Source organism: Sapajus apella, unplaced genomic scaffold (assembly GCF_009761245.1).
Source record: "Sapajus apella isolate SASKATOON/1434 unplaced genomic scaffold, GSC_monkey_1.0 scaffold48, whole genome shotgun sequence".
In the NCBI taxonomy this organism is placed as follows: Eukaryota; Metazoa; Chordata; class Mammalia; order Primates; family Cebidae; genus Sapajus; species Sapajus apella.
The window spans coordinates 2,552,446-2,575,939 of record NW_022436988.1 but is presented as its reverse complement, the minus strand read 5'-3'; the positions used below and the strand labels follow the sequence as shown (position 1 = coordinate 2,575,939).

Here is a 23,494-nt window from a genome sequence, read left to right as displayed (position 1 = left end):
TGGGTATATGAGCAGATGATGGGTGAATGGACAGGGATGGGTGGATGATGAGTGGTGGATGGATGGGAGGGTGGGTGGATCCAAAGGGGGAATTAATCCCAGCATAGAATGGGAGCCCAAGACCTCTCTTATTTCACGGTTCATCATGTAGGTGGGAACATGTTTTAACCCTTCCCTTTCCCACTGCCCTCTGTTGGCTGCTTCCCAGTTCCTAAATTATTAGCTCTGAAAAGGGGGGACTGGGGGAGTGGGGGAAAGAGTGGAGATGCTGAGCCTTTCCCATGTGGCCTCCAGAGGCTTCCAGGACAGACTGTGGCACCATGGTTAGCAGCCAGGAGCAGGTTAGGACATTATGGTGTCTCCCTAAACTAAGTGGGGTGCTCCAGCATCAGGGAGTCAGGCGCCATCTGCTGAGGGAGGGCCTGCTAGGGGCCCGCTCGGGCCAGCCTCTGGCAAACACAAGAGAAGTTAGAAATAAAAGTAAAGACATTCCATTCTTCCAATAGACAGGGTCTTAAAGATTATGTCACTGGAGGTACGCTTGCTTTACATTTTTTGCTCTGGAAGATGTAAGGGGAAAAAAATCATGAATGTTTTCATTTCTCTGTGATTGAGAAAACTCTTAAAATATTAAACTATTGCTTAATAATTGATTAAAACTAATCTCTGTGGGAGCCAACCACCCATTTGGTAGGAGCTCTTTAAACTTTTAGGGGCTTTTAGCTCCCCCTGGCCGCCTAACCTTTCTCTTGTCTGATTCATTCTGGGCTGGGCAGACGTTTGGTCTCTTGTGGATTGATGATGTCAGGATGCTTCTATCGGGCCTCGGCATGGCTGATGAGGCTGGATTTCGAACAAGGAACGTCCTAGGGACACAGTGTCTGGAGAGGCAGTGAGGGAAGAGGGAAGGAAGGTCTGTGAATAATTGTTCGGCAGCTTCTAAAACTCAGGATGGGAGGCACAGAGAACAGCCTGTGGCCTTCAGAGTCACTTAAGTTGTCTGGACTGAGTTTTCCCACACAATGACAACGATGTCTGCCTCTGCATTTTCCCAGAAATGCCAAAACCATCAAGCAAAGTGGCTTAGAATGTGGGCGCAGGCATCCGACTGCCTGGCTTCAAAACTTCCCCAGCAAGTTACCTAATGTGTGACCTTGGACACGCTTTTTACTTTCTCTATACCTCAGTTCCCTTATCAATAAAGTGAGGATAGTGATATTAATAGAACCCTCTTCTGTGCAGATGAGGTGAGGCAATGCACGTGACGTTCTTAGCATTGACCGGGGCTGGGCAAAGGCAGGTCTCACTGTGTATTTACTATGCTTATTAAGAGCTCAAAGGAGACTGGATTTTAAAACAGCTACTCTAAGGCCAGGCGCAGTGGCTCACACCTATAATCCCAGCACTTTGGGAGGCCAAGGCAGGAGGATCACTTGAGCCTGAGAGTTCAAGACCAGCCTAGACAACATGGCAAGACCCTACCTCTACAAAAAAATTAGAATTTTTTAAAAAATATATTTATTCTGATTTTCTTTTGACAGAAAAATATTTAGAAATTAACTGGGTGTGGTGGCACATGTCTGTAGTCCCAGCTGCTCAGGAGGCTGAGGTGGGAGGATTGCTTGAGCCAGGGAATTCAAAGCTACAGTGAGCCATGATCATGTCACTGCACTCCAGCCTGGTGACAGAGAGAGACCCTGTCTTGTAAATAAACAAAAACAACTACTTTGAAGAAGGGATCATTGGGTGAACAACTAAGCCTTTGAAACCAAGCAGTCCCAGCCGGGCGCTGGAGTCTCTCTACAGACTTCTCCACTTAAAATGGCCAAGCCAGAGGCTGCCTTTTCTAGGGAGCTGTGGGGTATTCCTGGGGAAGACCAAGGCCGGGGGGAGCCAATGGTGGAGGTCGAGGGTGCCCTGAACTAAGAGTCACGCTGTAGGCTTCACAGCAGCCAAAAGAGGGCTCAAAATGCAAAAAGAATAAATAGAGCTCAGGCTGCCTTTCTCTCTCTCTCTCTCTCTTTTTTTTTTTTTTTTGATAGGGTCTTGCTCTGTTGCCCAGGCTGGAGTGCAGTGGCGCAATCGTGACTTGCTGCGGCCTTGACCTCCCATGCTCAAGCCAGCCTCTCGCCCCAGCCTCTTGAGTAGCTGGGACCACAGGTGCATGCAGCCGCGCCTTGCTAATTTTTTATATTTTTTGTAGAGACAGGGTCTCACTATGTTGCCCAAGGTGGTCTAGAGCTCCTGGCCTCAAGCATTCCTCCCCTTCGGCCTCCCAAAGTGCTGTGGCATGAGCCACACTGCACTCAGCAGCCTTCCCTCTCTTCTTCCCCTTTTTGTCAAGACAATACAGGCATGTGACTTTATTTATTTATTTATTTATTTATTTGAGACGGAGTTTCGCTCTTGTTACCTAGGCTGGAGTGCAATGGCGCGATCTTGGCTCACCACAACCTCCGCCTCCTGGGTTCAGGCAATTCTCCTGCCTCAGCCTCCTGAGTAGCTGGGATTACAGGCATGCGCCACCATGCCCAGCTAATTTTTTGTATTTTTAGTAGAGACAGGGTTTCACCGTGTTGACCAGGATGGTCTCGATCTCTTGACCTCGTGATCCACCCGCCTCGGCCTCCCAAAGTGCTGGGATTACAGGCGTGAGCCACCGCGCCCGGCTGTGACTTTATTTTTAAAAGTCAGATTTAAAAACAACCTAACAGTACAAAGAGGTTTATAAAGAAAAGGATTCCCTCCTGCTCCACCTCTCTCATCCCCCAAGGCAACCTCTTTTGACGGTTTCCATTTTAAATGATTGTGGTGGTCACCTCCTCGTGTCCAAATAATATGGCTATCATGCTGCTGCTTGATTTATGGACTTTAGAAATGATCCAACCACCTCCTGCTGTGATCGATGAGGACTCAGCTCACCGGCGCCGCCACACCCAACCCCGGTTCAATTTCTGCGTCTACCTCTGGTTGCTCCACTGCTTAGTTGCTAACTTGGAATTCCATCTGAGACCTGGCCTGAGGCCGTCACCCGTGGGCAGCGTGCAGTCTCCTCCTTGTGGATGGAGGTGCCACCGTTCCTGGGCCCTCCCACGGTTTCCTCAGCTCCTCTCTACGTTTTTCTGCTGAGGTTGGAAGTTCTCTCCTCCTGCTCTGCAGGGCAGCCGCCTCTGGGCCTGGTGCGCCGGGCGGGTCTTTCCACTCCACCGTGCGCTGCAGTGTTTGTAGGGCCCCGCACATCCGGGCGTGTCCTCCCTGTGTCCCCAGCTGTGCACTGGACACGCCCAAGTCACCCTGGCCTGGACCCTTGCTGATGCGTCCCTGCTGAGCGTCCAGACCACTTGTGGCTCTGGATGGCTTTCTGCTGGGCCACGCCTGTGTGGGGAGAAGCAGCTGTGTCCCTATGCGCCCCTGCGCCACCGTGATTTGAGGTCTTGGACTCTGTCCAGGCTTCTCCTCGAAGCTCACACCAGCATCTTCATATCTGCCTGGCGCAGACTTTTGTGTTTCTGGGTTTCTCACGGCCTTTCTTTTCGCCGCTGCTGCCTGGGTTGTGCCCTGGAGTCCTGGCGCCTCATGGACTGGGGCCTTCGGGTTCAGGCTGAAGCTCCTGTCGGACCAGGGGTGACTCCTGTATGCCCACGTGGGTGGCAAGTAAGGAGTAGTGTGGGGCAGGCTCTGGGCAGAGCCCAGATCTTCACGGCAGTGGCCAGGACCTGGGGGCAGGTCCTGCTGGCTCCCAGGGACTGCCCACGCCACCAACTTCCAGAGGTGGAAGCTGGTCCCATTCCTGGAGCCTCTGGCTGCCACGCTGGACACACACACGCAGGACCCTGTGCTGCACCTGGAGCTGACCAGAGCCCCAGGCACTCCCTACACCCGTGTCCTACACGGCCCAGGAAGCACTTATGCACACGCTCACACAACACACACAACATACAACAACAGACACTCAGTCCACACGCACCACACGGCACACCCCACACTCAGTCCACACACACCACACGGCACACCCCACACTCAGTCCACACACACACCACACAGCACACCCCACACTCGGTCCACACACACACCACATGGCACACCCGACACTCGGTCCACACACAGACCACACAGCACACCCGACACCCGGTCCACACACACACCACACAGCACACCCGACACTCGGTCCACACACACCACACAGCACACCCCACACTCAGTCCACACACAGACCACACAGCACACCCCACACTCGGTCCACACACACACCACACGGGACACCCGACACCCGGTCCACATGCACCACACGGCATATCCCACACTCAGTCCACACACACCACACAGCACACCCCACACTCAGTCCACACAGAGACCACACAGCACACCCGACACCCAGTCCACACACACTCAGTCCACACAGAGACCACACAGCACACCCGACACCCGGTCCACACACATACCACATGGCACACCCCACACTCGGTCCACACACACCACACAGCACATCCCACACTCAGTCCACACACACCCCACACGGCACACCCCACACTCAATCCACACACAGACCACATAGCACACCCCACACTCGGTCCACACACACACCACGCGGCACACCCCACACTCGGTCCACACACACACCACGCGGCACACCCCACACTCAGTCCACACACACACCACATGGCACACCACACGGCACACCTCACACCCACACACAGACCACACGGCACACCTTACACCCACTCACACCACCCTTAACTGCACACATCACATACCAGACTCAAATCCACACACACACCACACACATTCCTGCCACACACAGCACACTCGCCACACTCAATTCACACACGTACACACCCCGCACCCCACACTCAATACACATACACCACAGACACTCGCACACACACCCCACACACATGCGGCACACACATGCCACATGGGCACCCTCTCCCTGGGCTGGTGGGAGCAGAGGCCCCTGGAGGGAAAGGCCAGCCTCGTGCCCTGCAGCATCGCTCTGTAGGAGTCCATACTCCAGCGGGAAGAGTGAGGCACCAAAGCCAGACCCCCGTGAGACCCCGGGATGGGAGTGGTGAGCGAGCTCTCAGGTGAGGAGGGTGCAGGCACCGCAGGGCAGCGGGGGCAGCCTGTGGAGCTGGCAGGATGCAAGCAGGCCTGGAAGCCGGGTGCAGGGGCTTGCGCTTCATGGAGACCAGGAGGGCTCTCTGGAGGGTCCTGAGCAGGAAAGGGCCGAGGCCGGACTCCAGCCTTCTTAGAGCTCATACTGCCTGCAGGTGGAGAATGGGCCTAGCAGGGGACAGAGCGGCCTAAAGGCAGTGTGCGCTGAGGCTGCTGGCCGGGGATTGGGACAGCCCTCCGTGGACAATCGCACCGCTTCCCTCACCCACCCTCTGGTGACACATCCTCTGGCCACTGTTAGAAATGGAATTCCACTCTGTCAGGCCTATGGCAAACTGCTCAGAGGACACAGGACCCAGAGGAAGCTCAGGGGACATCCTGATTCCCGCCTCTGAACGGGGGATCCAGGTCACTCTGTCTCCTCACCATGCGAGGGGCCGGGTGCACCCGTGCCACCAGAGGGAGGGCGGGGCTGCCCAGAGGAGCACATGCAGGACACAAAGCTTCGTCAGGGGCACCACTGCAGCAGACCAGGCACCAGGCGACCAAGAGTCCACATAAGTGACACCTGGTGACAGGCCACTGAACAGCAGGCCACACGTGGGGCTCCTCAGGCACAGGCCCACTTCCTGAGTGCAGAGGGCTCAGTCCTGCCATTTGCTCAGGCCTCGCCAGTGTGGGCAGTGAACCTGGGGCTGTCCCACGCTCATGCCAGGAGCAGGGGCAGCCCTGACAGCGAGGAACAGGCATCGTTCCAAGATCTGCTGTCCCCCTGGCTTCTCCTGCTCTCTTATCTGCTCTGAGGGGAGCCAACTGGCACAGAGGGGTGAGCAGCCCCATGAAGGCCCATAGGGCAGGGAGCTGAGGGCAGCGGGGGCAGCCTGTGGAGCTAACAGGAACCAAGGCAGCTCCAAGGGGCGCCTGCAGCCGACAGCCCATGAGAAACTGTCTCTTGCTGACAGCCACGGGAGGGAGCTGGGAAGCCGGGCCTTCCCCAGCCAAGCCTTCAGATGAGCCTGCAGCCCTGCTGACAGCCTGATGGAGGCCTGCAGAGCAACCAGAGGACCCAGCTCCACTGGGCCCCGTTCCTGACCACGGGAATAATAAGGAGATAAAAGATGGCTGCAGTTTTAAGCCACTTAAAAAAGTAAGGAAGAAAAAAGATTCTTGGTCTCATAATTCCATTTCTGGAAATGGGTCCCAAAGAACCAGAAATGTTGAAAAAGCCTTAAAAATCATGATGTTCATGAGGGCGGGGCATGGTGGCTCACACCTGTAATCCCAGGATTTTGGGAGGCTGAGGTAGGTGGATTACCTGAGGTTGGGCGTTCCAGACCAGCCTGACCAACATGGAGAAACCCCATCTCTACTAAACACACAAACTTAGCCAGGCGTGGTGGCACATGCCTGTAATACCAGCTACTCGCAGGCTGAGGCAGGAGAATGGCTTAAACCCTGGAGGTGGAGGTTGCAGTGAGCCGAGATCGCACCATCACACTCCAGCCCAGGTGACAAGAGTGAAACTCCGTCTCAAAAAAAAAAATCGTGATGTTCATGATATTATTATTTAGAACAGCACAAAGGGAGTACAGGGACAACCTTAACATTCAGTGAGAAGGGCACGACTAATTAAATAGAAGAATAGCTTCTTATTGGATACCATGCCACCACTAAAAAGATGAGTTCTTTATGAAGTCTTTTAAATAAAACAAGGCCAGGCATGGTGGCTCATGCCTGTAATCCCAACACTTTGGGAGGCTAATGGTGGCGGATCACTTGAGGTCAGGAGTTTGAGACCAGCCCAGCCAACATGATTAAACCCCATCTCTACTAAAAACACAAAAATAAGCCAGGCGCGGTGACGCACATCTGTAGTCATAGCTACTTGGGGGGCTGAGGCAGGAGAATAGCTTGAACCTGGGAAGCAGAGGGCACAGTGAGCTGAGATGGTGGCACTGACTCCAGTGAGACTCTGTCTCCAATCAATCAATCAATCAATCAATCAAATGGAAACACTTATGTTAAATAACAGAGTCCCAGCCAGGTGCGGTGGCTCACGCCTGTAATCCCAGCACTTTAGGAGGCTGACGTGGGAGGATCACCTGAGCCCAGGAACTTGAGACCAGCCTGGGCAATATGGTAAAACCCTGTCTGTACAAAAAATACAAAAAATGGTCCAGGCATGGTATCATTTACCTGTAGTCACAGCTACTCATGAGGCTGAGGTAAGAGGATCACCTGAGTCCAGGAAGTCAAGGTTGCAGTGATCCATGATTGTGCCATTGCACTCCAGTCTGGGCAACGAAGTGAGACCCTGTCTAAAAAAAAAAAAAAAAGCACCAAACTGTAAATATCATATGAACACATCCCCATTAGACCCACAAAGAAAATGCTACTTTAAGCATAGCGAATAGGTAAGAAACAAGTTCACCAAAATGTTTATAGTGATGGTTTCTGTGCGGAGAATTATGGGTGATTTTTTCCTTTCTAGTTATTTTATTTTATGGTATTTTTGAGATGCCTGGCTGGAGTGCAGCTCAGGCTGGAGTGCAGCTCAGGCTGGAGTGCAGTGGTGCAATCTTGGCTCACGGCAATCTCCACCTCCCGGGTTCAAGCAATTCTCCTGCCTCCGCCTCCTGAGTAGCCAAGATTATAGGCACCCACCACATGCCCAGTTAATTTTTGCATTTTGAGTAGAGATGGGGTGGCCGGGCGTGGGGGCTCACTCTTGTAATCCCAGCACTTTGGGAGGATGAAGCAGGTGTATCACCTGAGGTCGGGAGTTTGAGACCAGCCTGGCCAACATGGTGAAACCTTGTCTCTAGTAAAAATACAAAAATTAGCCAGGCATGGTGGCAGGTGCCTATAAACTCAGCTACTCGGCAGGTTGAGGCAGGAGAATTACTTGAATCCAGGAGGTGGAGGTTGCGGTGAGCCGAGATCACGCCACGGTACTCCATCCTGGGCGACAGAGTGAGACTCCATCTCAGGGGGTTGAGGGGCAGGAGAAATAGAGACAGGGTTTCACCATTTGGCCAGGCTGGTCTTGAACTCAGGTGATTCACCCGCCTCGGCCTCCCAAAGTGCTGAGATCACAGGTGTTAGCCACCTCGCCTGGCCCCTTTCTAGTCTTCCTAGATTCAGACTTCTATCATGAGCAGTCACCTGACTGTAAATTCCTGTGGTCAGGGCTAAGTCACCTCGGTGTCACCCCGGTTTCACCCTGGTGCCCCAGCACCTAGCGTGACGCTAGCTTGATTTTTGCAGCATGAAGAAGTGAGCATGGCACTTACAATGGAAAAAAGCCCAATAGAAGTTATTTAACTAAAAACATTCACTTTCCTGGCAGTCAAAGTTGGAGCCACCCTGGAGAGCTGGGCGTGGTGAGCACACAGGCCCGTCTGTTAAGCTCTGCCAGCAGGGGCTCCTGACCCACGCCCAGCACAAGCAGCTGGAGGTCGGCCTCAGGGCCTGACAGCGCCCAGGAAGGATCCAAAACACCCTGCTCCACCCAGGAGCACTGTCCTCACCTGCACATCGCCCTGCGTCCTCCCGGCCCGCACTTCTGAGTGAGGTCACGCCCTGAGGTTTCAGAGCAAACACAACCTTCAGGACAATTTGACTAGAAAATTCAGGCCAAAAATCCATCCTGGGACCTTGGCTGCAGTATGGATTTTGTTGTTGTTTTTGCCCTGAATGAGTCAGTTAACGATTCAGATTAACAAGAGAGCCGAGCCTGGGGGTATCTGGGAGTCGTCGGGAGAACAGCTACGGGCCAGGGCCGTCAGCCAAGGGGCTGCTGGTGCTGGGAGGCCTGGGGCAGGTGAACGGGCGCACAGGCCAGCTTTGTGGGGGACGGGGTGGACGACTCAGCCCAGACCAGACATCTCCCCACCTCGGGTGATGCCTTGTGGGGTTAACTTTGAATGTCAGAGCCCAGAATTTGCACTCGGGGTCGCCTTCCATCCTGTCCCTTCTTTGGAGAGGCAGAAAGCCAGGCACCTGTGTGGGACTGGCCCAGGCCACGAAGTGGCTCCCCAGGTGTCCTGGTGGCACGTGGGGCAGGAGGGTTGTTTCAGTCAGGGTTTCAGAGGAGCAGAACCAGCAGACTGTAACACACATACAGGAATGGACTGTCAGGAACAGGTCCCTGCACTGGCTGGAGCTGCAGACCTGGAGTGTGCAGGGCAGGCGGCAGCCTGGAAACGCTGTGGGGGCTGATGTCGCCATTTCGAGGCTGGAGGCAGGTCCCCTCCTCTCCCGGAAGCCTCCGTCTTTCCTCTTCACGGCCTTTTCTGTTGTTTTGTTTCTTCAGTGTTGGAACATACATTTTCTTAGCAGAACTTATTAAGAACATATTACAAAAGAGTTTCAACAAGTCAATGATGGCATACAAAAGAAAGAAATATATATATATATATTTCAGACAGAGTCTTGCTCTGTCTCTCAGGCTGGAGTGCAATGATATGATCTCAGCTCACTGCAACATCCACCTCCCGGGTTCAAGGGATTCTCCCACCTCAGCCTCCCAAGTAGCTGGGGTTACAGGCACCCGCCATCATGCCTGGCTAGTTTTCATGTTTCTGTAGAGATGGGGTTTCACCATGTTGGCCAGGCCGGTCTTGAACTCCTGCCCTCAGGTGATCTGCCCGCCTCGGCCTCCCTAAGTGCTGGGATTACAGTCATGAGCCACTGTGCCTAGCCAGAAATATCTTTGAAAGTACTCATTACTTTCACTTTATTGGGAAGGTGGGCATTTTTTTTAATTTAATAATTGAGGGTATAGCAAATGTTTCTTTTTAATAGATGCTGAGCAGGATAGTAAGTAACTTACATGTTTAATATTCAAAGTTAAGACAGGCGCGGTGGCTCACGCCTGTAATCCCAGCACTTTGGGAGGCCGAGGCGGTTGGATTACGAGGTAAAGAGTTCGAGACCATCCTGGCCAACATGGCAAAACCCCGTCTCTACTAAAAATACAAAAATTAGCTGGTGTGGTGGTGCTCACCTGTAGTCCCAGTTACTTGGGAGGCTGAGGCAGGAAAATTGCTTGAACCCAGGAGGGGGAGGTTGCAGTGAGCCGAGATCGCACCACTGTACTCTAGCCTGGTGACACAGCGAGACTTCATCTCAAAAAAAAAAAAATTCAAAGTTAAAATACTTGGAAACAATCAGGTACGCAGGAAAATGGAATGGCGTTTCTCCACGCTTGTCTTTCCCTAGCCAAAAGAGGCAGAAGCTCTTTTTCTGAGTCTCTCAGAAGAAATTCCAAGAAGACCAGAAGCCGTCAGCATGAGGGTAAATGTCTAACTCTTGAAACCACAGCCCGAGAGCCCAGGGCCCTATAGAAACTGCATAATTTGGAGGACATGGAATTTGTGATGATATTACCAGGTAAGCTCATCTCAGAAATGATATTGGTAATTCTATTTCAATATAGGTTGTTATAACTAATAGAAAATGAAGAAAACCAAGGAGGAGTTTGAATAAGGACCTGTGAAGCCATGTCACCTGGCACTCTGTAGAAGCAGGTGTCACCCGATGCTGAAGCATTTGACTCAGGTGGACCCCTTGGTTTCGGCCAGACCCACACTCGTGGAGGTGACAGCCCCCGTGACTTTGCAGCCTTTGCTTGGGGTCTCTGGGCTGTGGACGTTAATGCATGGTCAGAAAGAAAGGGCAAGGCTGCGGAGCAAAGGGACTGCTGTAGTTTTTGAACTTGGCAAAACTTTATTCCTGAGGGAAATTTCAGTATAGTTATTAAAAACAATGACATGCGCTGGGTGTGGGCGCTCAGGCCTGTAATCCCAGCACTTTGGGCGGCTGAGGCGGGTGGATCACCTGAGGTCAAGAGTTCAAGACCAGTCTGGCCAACGTGATGAAATCCTATCTCTACTAAAAATACAAACCATGAGCCGGGCGAGGTGGCAGTGCCCGGAGTCATTCCCCAGAGGTGGAGGTGGGCTCTAAGTCACCGCAGGCCTCACGGGATGTCCCTTGGTCCCCCATGTCTGGTTTCTCTAACAGTTAGTCCCCTGAGGAATGGCCACAATAGCAGGTTTGGAAAGCAGCCGACACAGCAGAGATTTCCGTAATAATTTGAGATCATCTGGGCTCCAGCTCCCGGGCACTGTCTCAGTTCATTCCCGAAGTGTGAAACTGTGATATTAGGAATTCGAATGCGGCCAGTGCCTCCTGACCCCCGGCCTGTCCTTTCAGAAGGGTGTCACGGGCCACTCTGCATCCGGGTGGGTAACTCTGGGGCCTGTTACTTAACCCTCGATATTCACTGACTTTGGTCAGTTCACCAATCCCCAGTCTCAAATTTGCTAACGTAAATGCTATGCCCTTTTCATAGAGCTGTCATGCATAAAAATTGCCACTGTGTTCCCTCGCTCTGTCCCCCAGTGAGCCCTGCAGCGGGTGGCCTGCTGCCTCGCTGGGAGGTGTGGGAGGTGCTTTGAGGACAAACCCACATGTGCTGGTGACAGCTGCGCCCCCTTCCCTCCGTGGTCCTGTCTGACTGCCAGTCCAGGGCCCCTTACCCAGTCCAGGATGGCACTACATCCTTTTGCATGCCTGAGAGAGAGCAGACCTCGCATCACTGGCAGTTGTGGGCTGGCTGGCCAGTGCTGATAGCAGGAAGGAAAAATGGGCAGAGGACGTCTGAGCCTGGATTCCTGCTCTTTCTGCCAGCTCTGCCCTGGACTCCCACCTCCTCCCAGTTCCCATCCAAAGCAGAGAGGAATCACAGGCAGAAGGGGAAAAGGAAAAGAGAAAAGAGGGGTGCAAGGACCAAAGAGGCACGCTTCAGGCGCCACAGAGTGAGGAGGGCGCACCCCAAACCGCCATCGCCATAATCCGCTATCGACTGGGCATTTTCACCTGCCCACTCCTGCACTGGCTCTCTGTATAAGTGATCTCACCGACCGAAGCGGGTCACAGCCCACCTCGCACCTCCCTGCTTTTCTCTGCTGCCCTCTCTCAGTCATGCAAACTCATTGTCCATCTTAACAATATGGCTGAAATGGGGAACGTGCCACTTCAAATGTCAATCTCTTAATTCGAAGATGTGCAAGGACGCACCTTGTACACAGTGTTTCACTCTATCATTTCTGCAGGGCTGTCATTTTATAAGGTTATGTGTTCATCATAAACTCTTTTTTAATGTTATGATTTTGTGGGGCGTTGAGACAGAGTCTCTCTCTGTCATCCAGGCTGATGTGCAGTGGCACAGTCTCGGCTCACTGCAGTCTCTACCTCCCGGGTTCAAGCGATTCTCCTGCCTCAGCCTCCCAAGTAGCTGGGATTACAGGCATGTGCCACCACGCTCAGCTAATTTTTGTATTTTTAGTAGAGACACGGTTTCACCATGTTGGCCAGGCTGGTCTCGAACTCCTGACCTCAGGTGATCCACCTGCCTTGGCCTCCCAAAGTGCTGGGATTACAGGCGTGAGCCACTGCACCCGGCCTTGTTTATTTTATTGAAATCGCTGCAGCAGACTTTGAATGCCTCATTTTCACTGAGGAAGAGGTGGATTTTAGGTTTGAGACACAGCACCTGCCCTTGACAAGCTCACAAACTTGTAGGAGAGACTGGCATAGACCTGAAAACCACATGTAGAAGGGACCAGGCATCACTCCCAGGGAGGGAGCTGTCCAAAGATGCTCCTCTTGTCCAAAGTGAAATGGCTCCTACTACTCAGCCTCCACTGTGCTGAATTCTGCCTCTAAAGAACCCAGAAAATGCTGTCCCTCAAGAGAATTCCTTAAGTAATTACTTGAGTCCATGAGTTCTCCTAGAAGCATTTCCTAAGTTCAACTGAAGAAAACATTTTCTTTTGAGCCATACTTCCTTTCACTGGTATAATCCTGTATAGGTAGGCAAAGCCCTTTTACTTGTATTGTCTACTTTTATTCTTACAACAAACTTAGGGAGTGGGTAGGAAAAAACCTTCCCTTGACCGGGCGTGGTAGCTCACGCCTGTGATCCCAGCACTTTGGGAGGCCGAGGTGGGTGGATCATTTGAGGTCAGGAGTTCCAGAACAGCCTTGCCAATACGGTGAAACCTTGCCTCTATTAAAAATACAAAAATTAGCTGGGCATAGTGGTAGGTACCTGTAGTCCCAGATATTAGGGAGGCTGAGGCAGGAGAATCACTTGAACCTGGGAGGCGGTGGTTGCAGTGAGCCAAGATCATGCCACTGCACTCCAGTCTGGGCAACAGAGTGAGACTCCATCTCAAAAAAAAAAAAATTATGTTCCTTGTCCAGAAATTAATTTATTCATTTTTCTATACATCCATCTATGCATCCATCCACCCACCTACCCACCCATCCACGCATTCAACCATCCATCCACCCATCCGCACGTTCAGCGACCCACCCACCCACCCATCCACACAACCATACACCCACCCATTCATCCATCCACCCATCCATCTATCCATTCATCCATTGAACCATTCATCCATCCACCCATCCTCCCATCTATCCCTCCACTTACCTATCTATCTGTCCATCCATGCATCTTACCCACCTACCCACCCATCCACGCATTCAACCATTCATCCATCCCTCCATCCATCCATCCATCCATCTATCTATCCACCCACCCACCCACCCATCCACCATCCATATTTATCCAACCATCCATCCTACATGTATGTGTTGGGTGGGTTTCTATGTCCAGTCCCAGGGCTATATGCCTCAGGACAAAGGAGGCCCTAGCTTTTAAAGAACTCCCAATCTGGAATATTTGGATCCTGCAGGTTATGGCTGTGGCTCATTTTCTCCTTAACGACTCAATATTATTATGTTACCCAGACCCAATCTGAGGACAGGCGAAGCAGGAAGCAGATTCCTTTCACTGGATTTGGGGTGTGGGTGCGGCTGCTAATGGTAAGGCACAGAGAAGGATGCTGGTGTCCGTAAACCCCTGAGGGTCACAACAGTAAGTGCTGAGTCGTGAGTTGTATCAAATGTGGTTCCTGAGCCATTAGTCAATCCTGTGAGAGGATTTCTGGTCCCTCCCTCAACACTAAGAGGTAGCTAATCTTCTCCTGATGGATTAATGGATCTAAGAGTCACGAGGGCTCCTGATTTACAGCCTACACTCACGTCTGCCCTCTGCATAGCCTGGGAGAATCTTAGAGGAAAGTTCCTGGGCGGCAGGGTCAAGTAAAGGTTGTTATTTTAAAGAGAGGAGAACATGGTGTCAACACAAGAAGGCTGTCATGGAGAATGGGACTTGGCAGCGCCCTGCAGCTGGGAGGAGGGTCGGCATAGTGCAGTGTTACCAGTCTAGTCACTCATCCCTTCTAGAGCTCAGACTCCGGCAAACAGACTCCGAATAATCCAACTCACAAGAGACTGAATGACGGCAATGTGCTTCTTCCTAGCAGGAGGGAGGTTCGCAGCCAGGGCCTCTGGCCTGCAGTAGGTCATCCCTCCTGGAGCTGAGCCAGGAAAGAAAAGCCTTTCATGTACACTACCACATGTAAGCCTCTTACAGCCAACTCCTTAGGGAGCTATGAGGGAGGTCCACGGAAGGGCAGGGAGTATTCCAAAGTGGCCCAGCTTGCCAGGGAGGAGCTGGACTCACTCAGGCCCAGCGCGGCTTCCAGCCTGCCCGCCTTCCTCTCCACCTGGCCCAGCAGCCCACCATAGCCTAGTCGTTAGAGCCTAGAGGCCAGTGAGCCTGGTCTCTTCCCTGGAGACCGAACTAGAGGCCAGCATTGAGACTGTGTGTGTGACATGTGATTCCCGGATGCACAGGACCCACATGGAGCAGAGGGACTGCTCCTGTCATTGTCGCCGTCAGGGAGACGCGGAGCTGTGGCTCTGAGAGTGAATCCAGCAGCGTAGCCAGGGGCTGGATGTTCTCAGGAGATGTTTGCAGCCGGCTGGAGAGGCTCAGTGGCATGCTCTTGGGGCTGCTTCTGGTTAAAGAATAGAGAATAAACCAGCCCACCATGTGGACGTAGCGTGAGTGAGTGTTGCGCTGCGTCAGGATGTGAGTCTGCGGGTGCGTGGCGTGGACGGAGAACGTGAGAGCACTGGAAAGCGTGAGGCTGAGGAGGCTGCGGAGGCTGAGGAGGCTGAGGAGGCTGCGGAGGCTGAGGAGGCTGCGGAGGCTGCGGAGGCTGAGGAGGCTGCGGAGGCTGCGGAGGCTGAGGAGGCTGCGGAGGCTGAGGAGGCTGAGGAGGCTGAGGAGGCTGCAGGGCGGGCTTGGGGATAACTGGAGCCTGCAGTTCCCAGGGAAAGCATTAGGGAGTCCGTCCAGTCATGGTTAGAAACACCACGTGATTGTACTCAGTATTTCGTGCACAGTAACAACTTACTCCCAAACTTAGTGAGGTGAAACAACTTTGGTTATCATCACGCAGATCCAGCAGGTCAGGAGTCTGCTGGGAGAGCTGGTCCCTCTGCTCAGGGCCCCTGCAGGGCCATGGTCATCTCAAGGCCCCACTGGGAAGGACCCGCTTTCAAGCTCATTCACGTGGCTGCCGGCGGGTGGCAGTTCCTCGCAGGCTGCTGGCTGAGGCGTCCCCGGGTTCCGTGCCGTGGAGGCTGCTCCGTAGAACATCACACAACATCCAATGCAGCGCTTTGCCCACACAGCTTGTGTTGTCAGAGCGTGCAGGCAGGAGGGCCGAAAGAGATAGGACCAGCAAGGCGGAGAGCGGCAGCAGGATGAGTCACAGCCATCCGCAGCTGAGCCACGGAAGTGACACCCCGTCGGCTTCACTGCAGTCTCCTCCCAGAAGCAAGTCACTAGGTCCAGCAGGAATGGACCGCTAGGGCCTTTCAGAAGCTGCCTGGCAAAACGACCAACGTGAATGAAGCATTTGCTGCGTGCCGGACACTGGCCGAGCCTTTCGTGTGCACTCCGTTCTATGATCCTTCATGAAACCCTACCAGGAAGGGGTCCTGTTATTTTTCTCACTCCATAGATGAGGACATTGAGGCTCAGAGACGTTGGGTAACCTGCTCAAGGTCACACAGCCATGGAACAGCAGAGCTGGAACATGAACCCAGGTCTGCCGACTCGAAAGCCAGCATAGCTCCAAAGCAGAGGCCTCCCTGTCCATCCATGCGAGCTTGGACAGGAAGAGGGGCGGGGGAGCCAGGAATGCCACCTTCCTGCCAGCCTGCCTGCTGAGCCGTGGCTCCACCATCTCTGATCTTTCTCCACCGTCTTTGCTCGTTTGGCTTCCCCCACTTGTTTCCACCTTCTTCATCCAAATAAACCCTGTCTGCTCACATTTCGACCTTCCAGCTGGGTGTCGGCCACAGAGTCCTCCTTTCCCTTGAGAACGTGAGACTGGCATGCCCCGTGCACATCTGCCACAGGTAGAGTGGGCTGCTGCCTCTGCGTGGAGCGGTGACCCCAGCATCGCCTGACTGGCCCGCCCCCACCCCTGGGTGGCCACCGTTAGCAATTGCTTCATTTTGGTTAAAGCCGTGAGGATGCTGGCGGATCCTGCTGAAGCCAGGGGAGGCAGGAGCGGCAGGCAGGGAGGCCTTTGCCCACACACACCTGAGACTTCCCGATTGCTTTGGTAGCCAACAGCCAGCTGGGAGCTGGGCCTCGAGGAGCTGGGATATAGGATAGGTTGCTTTAAAACAAAAAGTGTGGGCCAGGCACAGTGGCTCATGCCTGTAATGCCGGCACTTTAGGAGGCTGAGGCAGGCGGATCACAAGGTCAGGGGATCGAGACCAGCCTAGCCAACATGGTGAAATGCCATCTCTGCTAAAAATACAAAAATTTGCGTGTGCCCATAGTCCCAGCTGCTTGGGAGGCGGAGGCAGGAGAATCGCTGGAACCTGGGAGGCCAAGGTTGCAGTGAGCCGAGATCATGCCACTGCACTCCAGCCTGGGTGACAGAGCGTGACTCCATCTCAAAAAAAAAAAAAAGTGTGGGCTGAGCACAGTGGCTCACACCTGTAATCCCAGCACTTTGGGAGGCCGAGGCGGGTGGATCACGAGGTCAGGAGATCGAGACCATCCTGAAAGTGAAACCCTGTCTCTACTAAAAATACAAAAATTAGCCAGATGTGGTGGCGCACACCTGTAGTCCCAGCTACTCGGGAGGCTGAGGCAGGAGAATCGCTGGAACCAGGAGGCAGAGGCTGCAGTGAGCTGAGATCGTGCCACCGAACTCCAGCCTGGTGGCACATCGACACTCCGTCTCAAAAAGAAAATGAGTGGTAAGATACAAAACTTTACCCCGTATCCGCTTTTGGGCACAGTTCCGTGGCATTCAGCACACTCACACTGTTGTGCAGCCATCACCGCCTTCTCCAGAACGTTTTCACCTTCTCAAACAGAAACTCTGTCCCCATGAAACAGAAATTCTCCATCCCCATTCCCCTCCCCCAGCTGGCAATTCCCATTCCATTCTGTCTCTGTGAGTCTGATTGCATTAGGGACTTCACATGAGTGGAAGTTTACAGCATTTTTTTTTTTTTTTTTTTTTTTTTTTGCGACAGAGTCTTTCTCTATCATCCAGGCTGGAGTCTAGTGGCTCAGTCTTGGCTCACCGCAACCTCCGCCTCCTGGGTTCAAGCGATTCTCCTGCCTCAGCCTCCAGAGTAGCTGGGATTACAGGCGTGCGCTACCATGCCCAGCTATTTTTTGTATTTTTAGTAGAGACGGGGTTTCACCATGTTGGCCAGGATGGTCTCTATCTTTTGACCTCGTGATCCACCTGCCTCGGCCTCCCAAAGTGCTGGGATTACAGGCGTGAGCCACCGCGCCCGGACCTGCATTTGTCCTTTCGTATCTGGCTTCTTTCGCGCTGCGTAACATCCCCTAGGCTCGTCGTGTGGTAGCCTGCGTCAGCACTGCTTTGCCTTTCAAGGCTAAATAACGTCCCATTTTCCGGAGACACCACGTTTTGCGTATCCGTTCGTGCAGTGATGAACGCTTGGGTTGCTTCTGCCTTTTGGTTGCTGTGAATAAAGATGCCAGGAACATGGGAGTGCAAATGTTTTTTCAGAACAGGTCACTTTTGGTGATGAGCCAAGAGGGGAACAGGTGTGGAGGGCGGGGCCTCTGGAGCTGCCAGTCTTGGAGGGAAAAGCAGAGTGGTGGGGGGTTGGAGGAGGTCCTCAGCCTGGGGGAGGTGCAGGGGAGGGAGCAGGGCATGGGGATGAGGCGGGCAGCAGCAGGGATGTCTGTGGGGACCCTGCCTTCCCGTAATACACCTGCCTTGGCTTGACTGTCTCTCACCTTCCATGAAATCCTTGGCTGCCTTGTACATCCCTACCTTCCTGACCCACCTGTGCTCCTCTGAGGGTCAGGACCATGTTTTCTCCATAGCTGGGGTCTCCCCAGCATTCCAAAGAGGTAGAGAGACTTGGGGGACCCAAGAGCTGTCACGAAACCACTGTCAGGCCACTGAATCTAGACTTGCCGACCTGTTTTCAGAATTGCTTCCAAGGTTGGGTTCATCCGAGTCTGGCGGGGAAGAGGCAAATACTGGTCACTGTCCAGCAACACACAATGTGGCAAAGGGACAGGGCCGCTGTGATGCACAGCATGTCTCATATGCATGGGTCAGCTAATGCCTGGTAACAAACACCCACAGGACCTCAGGGCTGCAGCAGCATGCATGCGTCAGCTAATGCCTGGTAACAAACACCCACAGGGTCACAGCAGCAAGTATGGCTCAGCCAGTTTCTGAATCGGCCAGTTATTGGCACAGTAATGATGAATGCCAAACCAGTCACAAGCTCAGGGGCTGGCTCAGCATCACGGATTCTCCTGGGCCTGTGGCCGGCATGGCTCTGCCTCACACCACAGATTGGGCTGAGTCTCCCACCCTCCTGGGCTTCCTGGGCTCTCTGAGGCAGCTTCTTGTCCTGGTGATGGCAGAGGCAGCAGAAGGGAGGCTCATGTATGCACGCATGTCTGCAAGCCCTAGCTCTGCTCTGCCTATGCCTTGCTGGCCAAAGGTGGTCTCAAGGCCACGCTGGACGTCCAGGGTCGGGAAAGCAGGTTCTGCCTACGTGGGAGGAGCTGCAAGTCACATGACAGAGGGCAGGGACGCAGGCAGGGGTGAGAATCGGGGCAAAGATGACATCTTTCTGGAATGTTCCAAAAGAAGGTGGGTGACCACTGCTCCTCTGCCCTGGAAGGGAGATTTCTTTTTTTCCCCCATAAAGTTTTCTGATTCCAATTCCAAAATGCTGTGACTCTTTTTTTTTTTTTTTTTTGAGACAGAGTTTCACTCATGTTACCCAGGCTGGAGTGCAATGTCGCGATCTCGGCTCACCGCAACCTCCGCCTCCTGGATTCAGGCAATTCTCCTGCCTCAGCCTCCTGAGTAGCTGGGATTACAGGCACGCACCACCATGCCCAGCTAATTTTTTTGTATTTTTAGTAGAGACGGGGTTTCACCATGTTGACCAGGATGGTCTCGATCTCTTGACCTCGTGATCCACCCGCCTCGGCCTCCCAAAGTGCTGGGATTACAGGCTTGAGCCACCGCGCCCGGCCTGCTGTGACTCTTAATCAATGCTTGATGAACCATACCTGAGCAAACAGAATTTATTCTCTGTCAAGATCATCCTGAGGGGATCAGGTGTCTTTCTGTCACTCCCAAATCCCCTGCGAATTCATCTTTTTTATTCCAGGCTTACTAGGAAATAAAAGATTTTGTCTGAGGGCTGATGGGTATTCGCAGAGCTACATGGCGCTTGAGTTGAAACTTGGAATGTTTGTGGATCAAAACGGAGCTGTGCTGGCAGCGGCCGGGAGGAGGGAGCGCGGGCCGGAACGCGCTGAAACGCTGCCCGAGTTGTGGCTGTCAGCTGCCTCGACGGCCAGACTCGCTGTTTTGGGGCGGGGCGGGGGGCTGTTGTTATGGATTGTGCGGGAAGGTTTTCTCGCTCTTGGCTTTTTTGGTGAAGGGCCTGGGTGACTGCAGAAAATCCAGCTGATGTGTCCGAGGGCAAGGCAGGCCTGTTTATCTTTGACTTTTACGTCTTCACACATCTCCTGAGGTCTGACTCTAAGTAGGATTTGTGTCTTCCCAGATGCAGGAAAACAGGAGGCAGGCACTGAGCTTGCAGGAGGCGACGCGGCCGGTGCCGTATGCTTAATGTGGCTCTAAGAAGAGAGGATTTTTTTTAAATATTAAAAACGGCTATGGGGAAATCTGTCCTCATGCTATTAAGCCGTGCTGACAGGAGATGTGTGCGGCTGTACCTTTCTGGCTGGATTTGGGATCTGGGCTGCAGCCAGATGCTGGAGACGCATTCCCGAGCCTCCTCGGCCCCTGCCTCCTCGCCCAGCTGTGGCTGCTCTTTCGGGCACGCGGGCAGAGGCAGGAGAGACTCAAGTCTTCAGAGGTGGGTGTGCACAAGAGAGTGGTTCCCAGTAGGGGAAGACTTTGGCCCCCAGAGGACATTTGGCAAAGTCTAGAGGCCTTTTTCATTGTCACAGTTGGGAGGGGAGAATGCAGTAGCATCTGGTGGGTGGAGGCTCAAGGACACTGCTCAACGCCTAAAGCAGCCAGGCCCGCAGCCGAGAATCACCTGACCCCGAGCGCTGTTCAGCCTTAACTTACAGAGGAAGGAACGTCGGATGCGTGCGTGCTGTGGTTTGAATGTGTCCTCTCCAAAACTTGGGTGTTGAAACTTAACGTCCACGTGTCCTAACCGCCTTGAGAGGTGATTAGGTCAAGAGAGCGCCTCCCTCCTTAAGGGAATTAGTGGCCTTAGGAAAGGACTTTGAGGCTGGACACAGTGGCTCATGCCTGCAACCCAGTACTATGGGAGGCGGAGGTGGGTGGATCACTTGAGCCCAAGAGTTCAAGACCAGCTTGGACAACATAGTGAGACCCTGTCTGTTAAAAAAAAAAAAAAAGGTAGCTGGGCGTGGTGTAGCATGCCTGTAGTCCCAGCTATTTGGGAGGCTGAGGCAGGAGGATCACTTGAGTCCAGCAGATCAAGGCCACAGTGAGCCGTGATTGCACCAATGCACTCCAGCCTGGGCGACAGAAAGAGCCCCTACCACAAAGATACTACTACTAACAAAATAAAATGGCTTTGGTGAAGGGAGTTTGTCCTTGTCCCTCTGCCCGCCGCTGCATGAGGACACAGCGTCCCCCCACCAGGAGGAGGCAGTGCTCTGAGTGCCATCCTGGAAGCAAGGCTGGATCCTTTCCAGATGGCGAACCTGCTGAGCCCTGGGTTTCAGACCCCCAGCCTCCCTGGCAAAGGCCTGCGTCGTCTTCCAACACGGTCTTGTTGCTACATCTTTGGGAGGGGACGAGTGTTGAGGCCTCACGTGGTGAACCCGCTCCCTCTGGCCCTTTGATAAGACCCTAATCCCATCTGTGAAGGCGCCACCTGGGTGACCTCATTGTCTCTTACAGCGTCACCTCTTAATACCATTACACTGGTGTGTAAATGTCAACATGTGGTTTTTGAGGGGACATGATCATGCCAACCATGGCAGTGGTGCTGACTACAGCAGTAGCTATGACTGCAGGGGTCAACACGGCCATCTCACGTCCCCAAATGACAATTACGCAGCCTGTTTCTCCAAGCGCTTCCCACAAGCTTGAGATGCAGGTGGCCGTGGGGGAAGGTGCTCATCTCTCCCTGTTGGTCTGCTTGGTTTTATGTCACCTGGCCTAAAGTCCCTCTCCCAGGGGACTGTGCCGGGTGCTTCCTCAGACACACGAAAGCTGGAGTCTTAAAGAATCATGCGTCAAGCTCTGTCACATTCTGTCACCTGGCCCCGCGCCTCCATCAGCTTCATCTCCCCCATTCCCAAATTCAACCACAGCGCCTGTGCGTGGCCGGAGGCACAGAGAGGCCAGGGTGGGAGATCCTGTAGAGCCCGGCTCGCAGCTCAGATGCCCCGAGGCCCTCCTGCCCTGGGCTCACATGGCCTGAGTCAGGAATACAGGACTGCTCTCCGACACTCCCCTACCTCCAGCCAGTCAGCCTCTAAGCCCCCATCATCTGTTTCCCAAAAAGTTCCAGATCCGTCCCTCTCTGCCCTTCCCTCTCCCACACCCGGGTTTGAGCCAACATTACAATTTATCTGGATGACCTCCGCAGACCCCGGCCTGGGTCGAGGAAGATGGTGGCGCTGCCTCTGACCTTCCTCTCCTCCGAGGTGGAGCCAACCCCAAGGTCTCCTTGCTTCCTGGCATGCCCACTCTCATCGCCATGCACCAGAGAAGTGGCCGGGAGCTCCCCCAGGCCCGGCGGCCCTGCTCTGCTTAGGTGGCTCCGTCACTGTCCCCGCCACCGCACCTGCAAGGCCCTTCACTCTGACTGCATCTCAGCCCCTGCTTACTGCCCGGCAGAGTCACCAGGATCACCTGCGCTCCTGCATCCTCCAGGGCCCTCTGTTTCCTGCCTCAGGGCTCTGTGCAAACGGTGCCTTCTTTCCAGAATGCAGATAATGGAGGGAAATGTTTCTTCTGCAAGAAGCCTTCCCAACCCCCTCATGTGCCCACCCTGGGCCCCCAGCCCTGTCCCAGTGCCCCGTAGTTGATGGGCCGTCATCCCTCTCCCCTCTGGGCAGAGGCCATGTCTGGCTTGTGGGCCCTTGGTCCCATGTGAGGGGTGTGCGCCCCCCTAACGCCTGGGCCAGCCTTCTCTACAGGCTTCTCCACTTTGTGGGGTCCTCTCAGCGTGTCAGCCACATAATTCCCCTTCACTGATTCATCCAGCAGATTCATTCCCCTTCACTCATTCATCCCGAGCGTTGGCTCTGACAGGCACCAACGCCACAGCAGACCAAGGCAGACCCTGCTCTCACCGGCCTCTCCTGCAGAGGAGAAACAGACAGTAAACAATGGCTGAGCTGGCTGGGCATGGTGACTTACGCCAGTAATCCTAGCACTTTGGGAGACTGAGGCAGGTGGATCACGAGGTCAAGAGATCGAGACCATCTTGGCCAACATGGTGAAATCCTGTCTCTACTTAAAATACAAAAATTAGCCAGACAGAGTGGCGCACACCTAGTAATCCCAGCTACTCGGGAGGCTGAGGCAGGAGAATTGCTTGAACCTGGGAGGCAGAGGCTGCAGTGAGCCAAGATCGCACCACTATACTCCAGCCTGGCAACAGAGCGAGATTCCTCAAAAAAAAAAAAAACCTAAACAGTGGCTGCACTATTGTGGGTGCTGGCGCAGTGGGGAGAGGGCAGACAGGCTCAGGGCACAGAGAGAGGCTGAGGGGTCTATGTTGGGGACAGCCATGGAAGATCTCTCTGAGTGATGACGTCAGAGACCTCAAGGAAGTAAGGGAACAAGCCTGTGTTCGTGGTGGTAGGAAGAGCCAGCATGGGGCTTGGGACGGCCCAGGGAGAGCATGGGTCAGCATGCCTGGATTTCGGTGAGGCCA

General features: G+C 53.7%; 3 long non-coding RNA genes across 3 annotated transcripts in view; 1 reads left to right on the top strand and 2 right to left on the bottom strand.

The window, feature by feature from the left end:
* Positions 1–2,454, top strand: part of LOC116525535 — a 24,867-nt gene extending 22,413 nt beyond the window's left edge. Inside the window, exon 5 of the long non-coding RNA XR_004257719.1 lies at positions 2,418–2,454. This is a non-coding gene — a long non-coding RNA (uncharacterized LOC116525535). The remainder of the gene's footprint in view (positions 1–2,417) is intronic.
* The window catches only part of LOC116525537, a 19,295-nt gene extending 936 nt beyond the window's left edge, over positions 1–18,359 (bottom strand). The window contains exons 1-2 of the long non-coding RNA XR_004257720.1: positions 18,344–18,359; positions 8,225–8,229 (exon numbers count right to left, since the gene is read on the bottom strand). This is a non-coding gene — a long non-coding RNA (uncharacterized LOC116525537). The remainder of the gene's footprint in view (positions 1–8,224; positions 8,230–18,343) is intronic.
* Positions 10,823–14,227, bottom strand: LOC116525538. The gene is made up of 2 exons (XR_004257721.1): positions 13,938–14,227; positions 10,823–11,150 (listed from the first exon to the last, which is right to left on the bottom strand). It is a non-coding gene; the product is annotated as an uncharacterized LOC116525538 (long non-coding RNA).
* Positions 18,360–23,494: the final 5,135 nt, after the last annotated feature.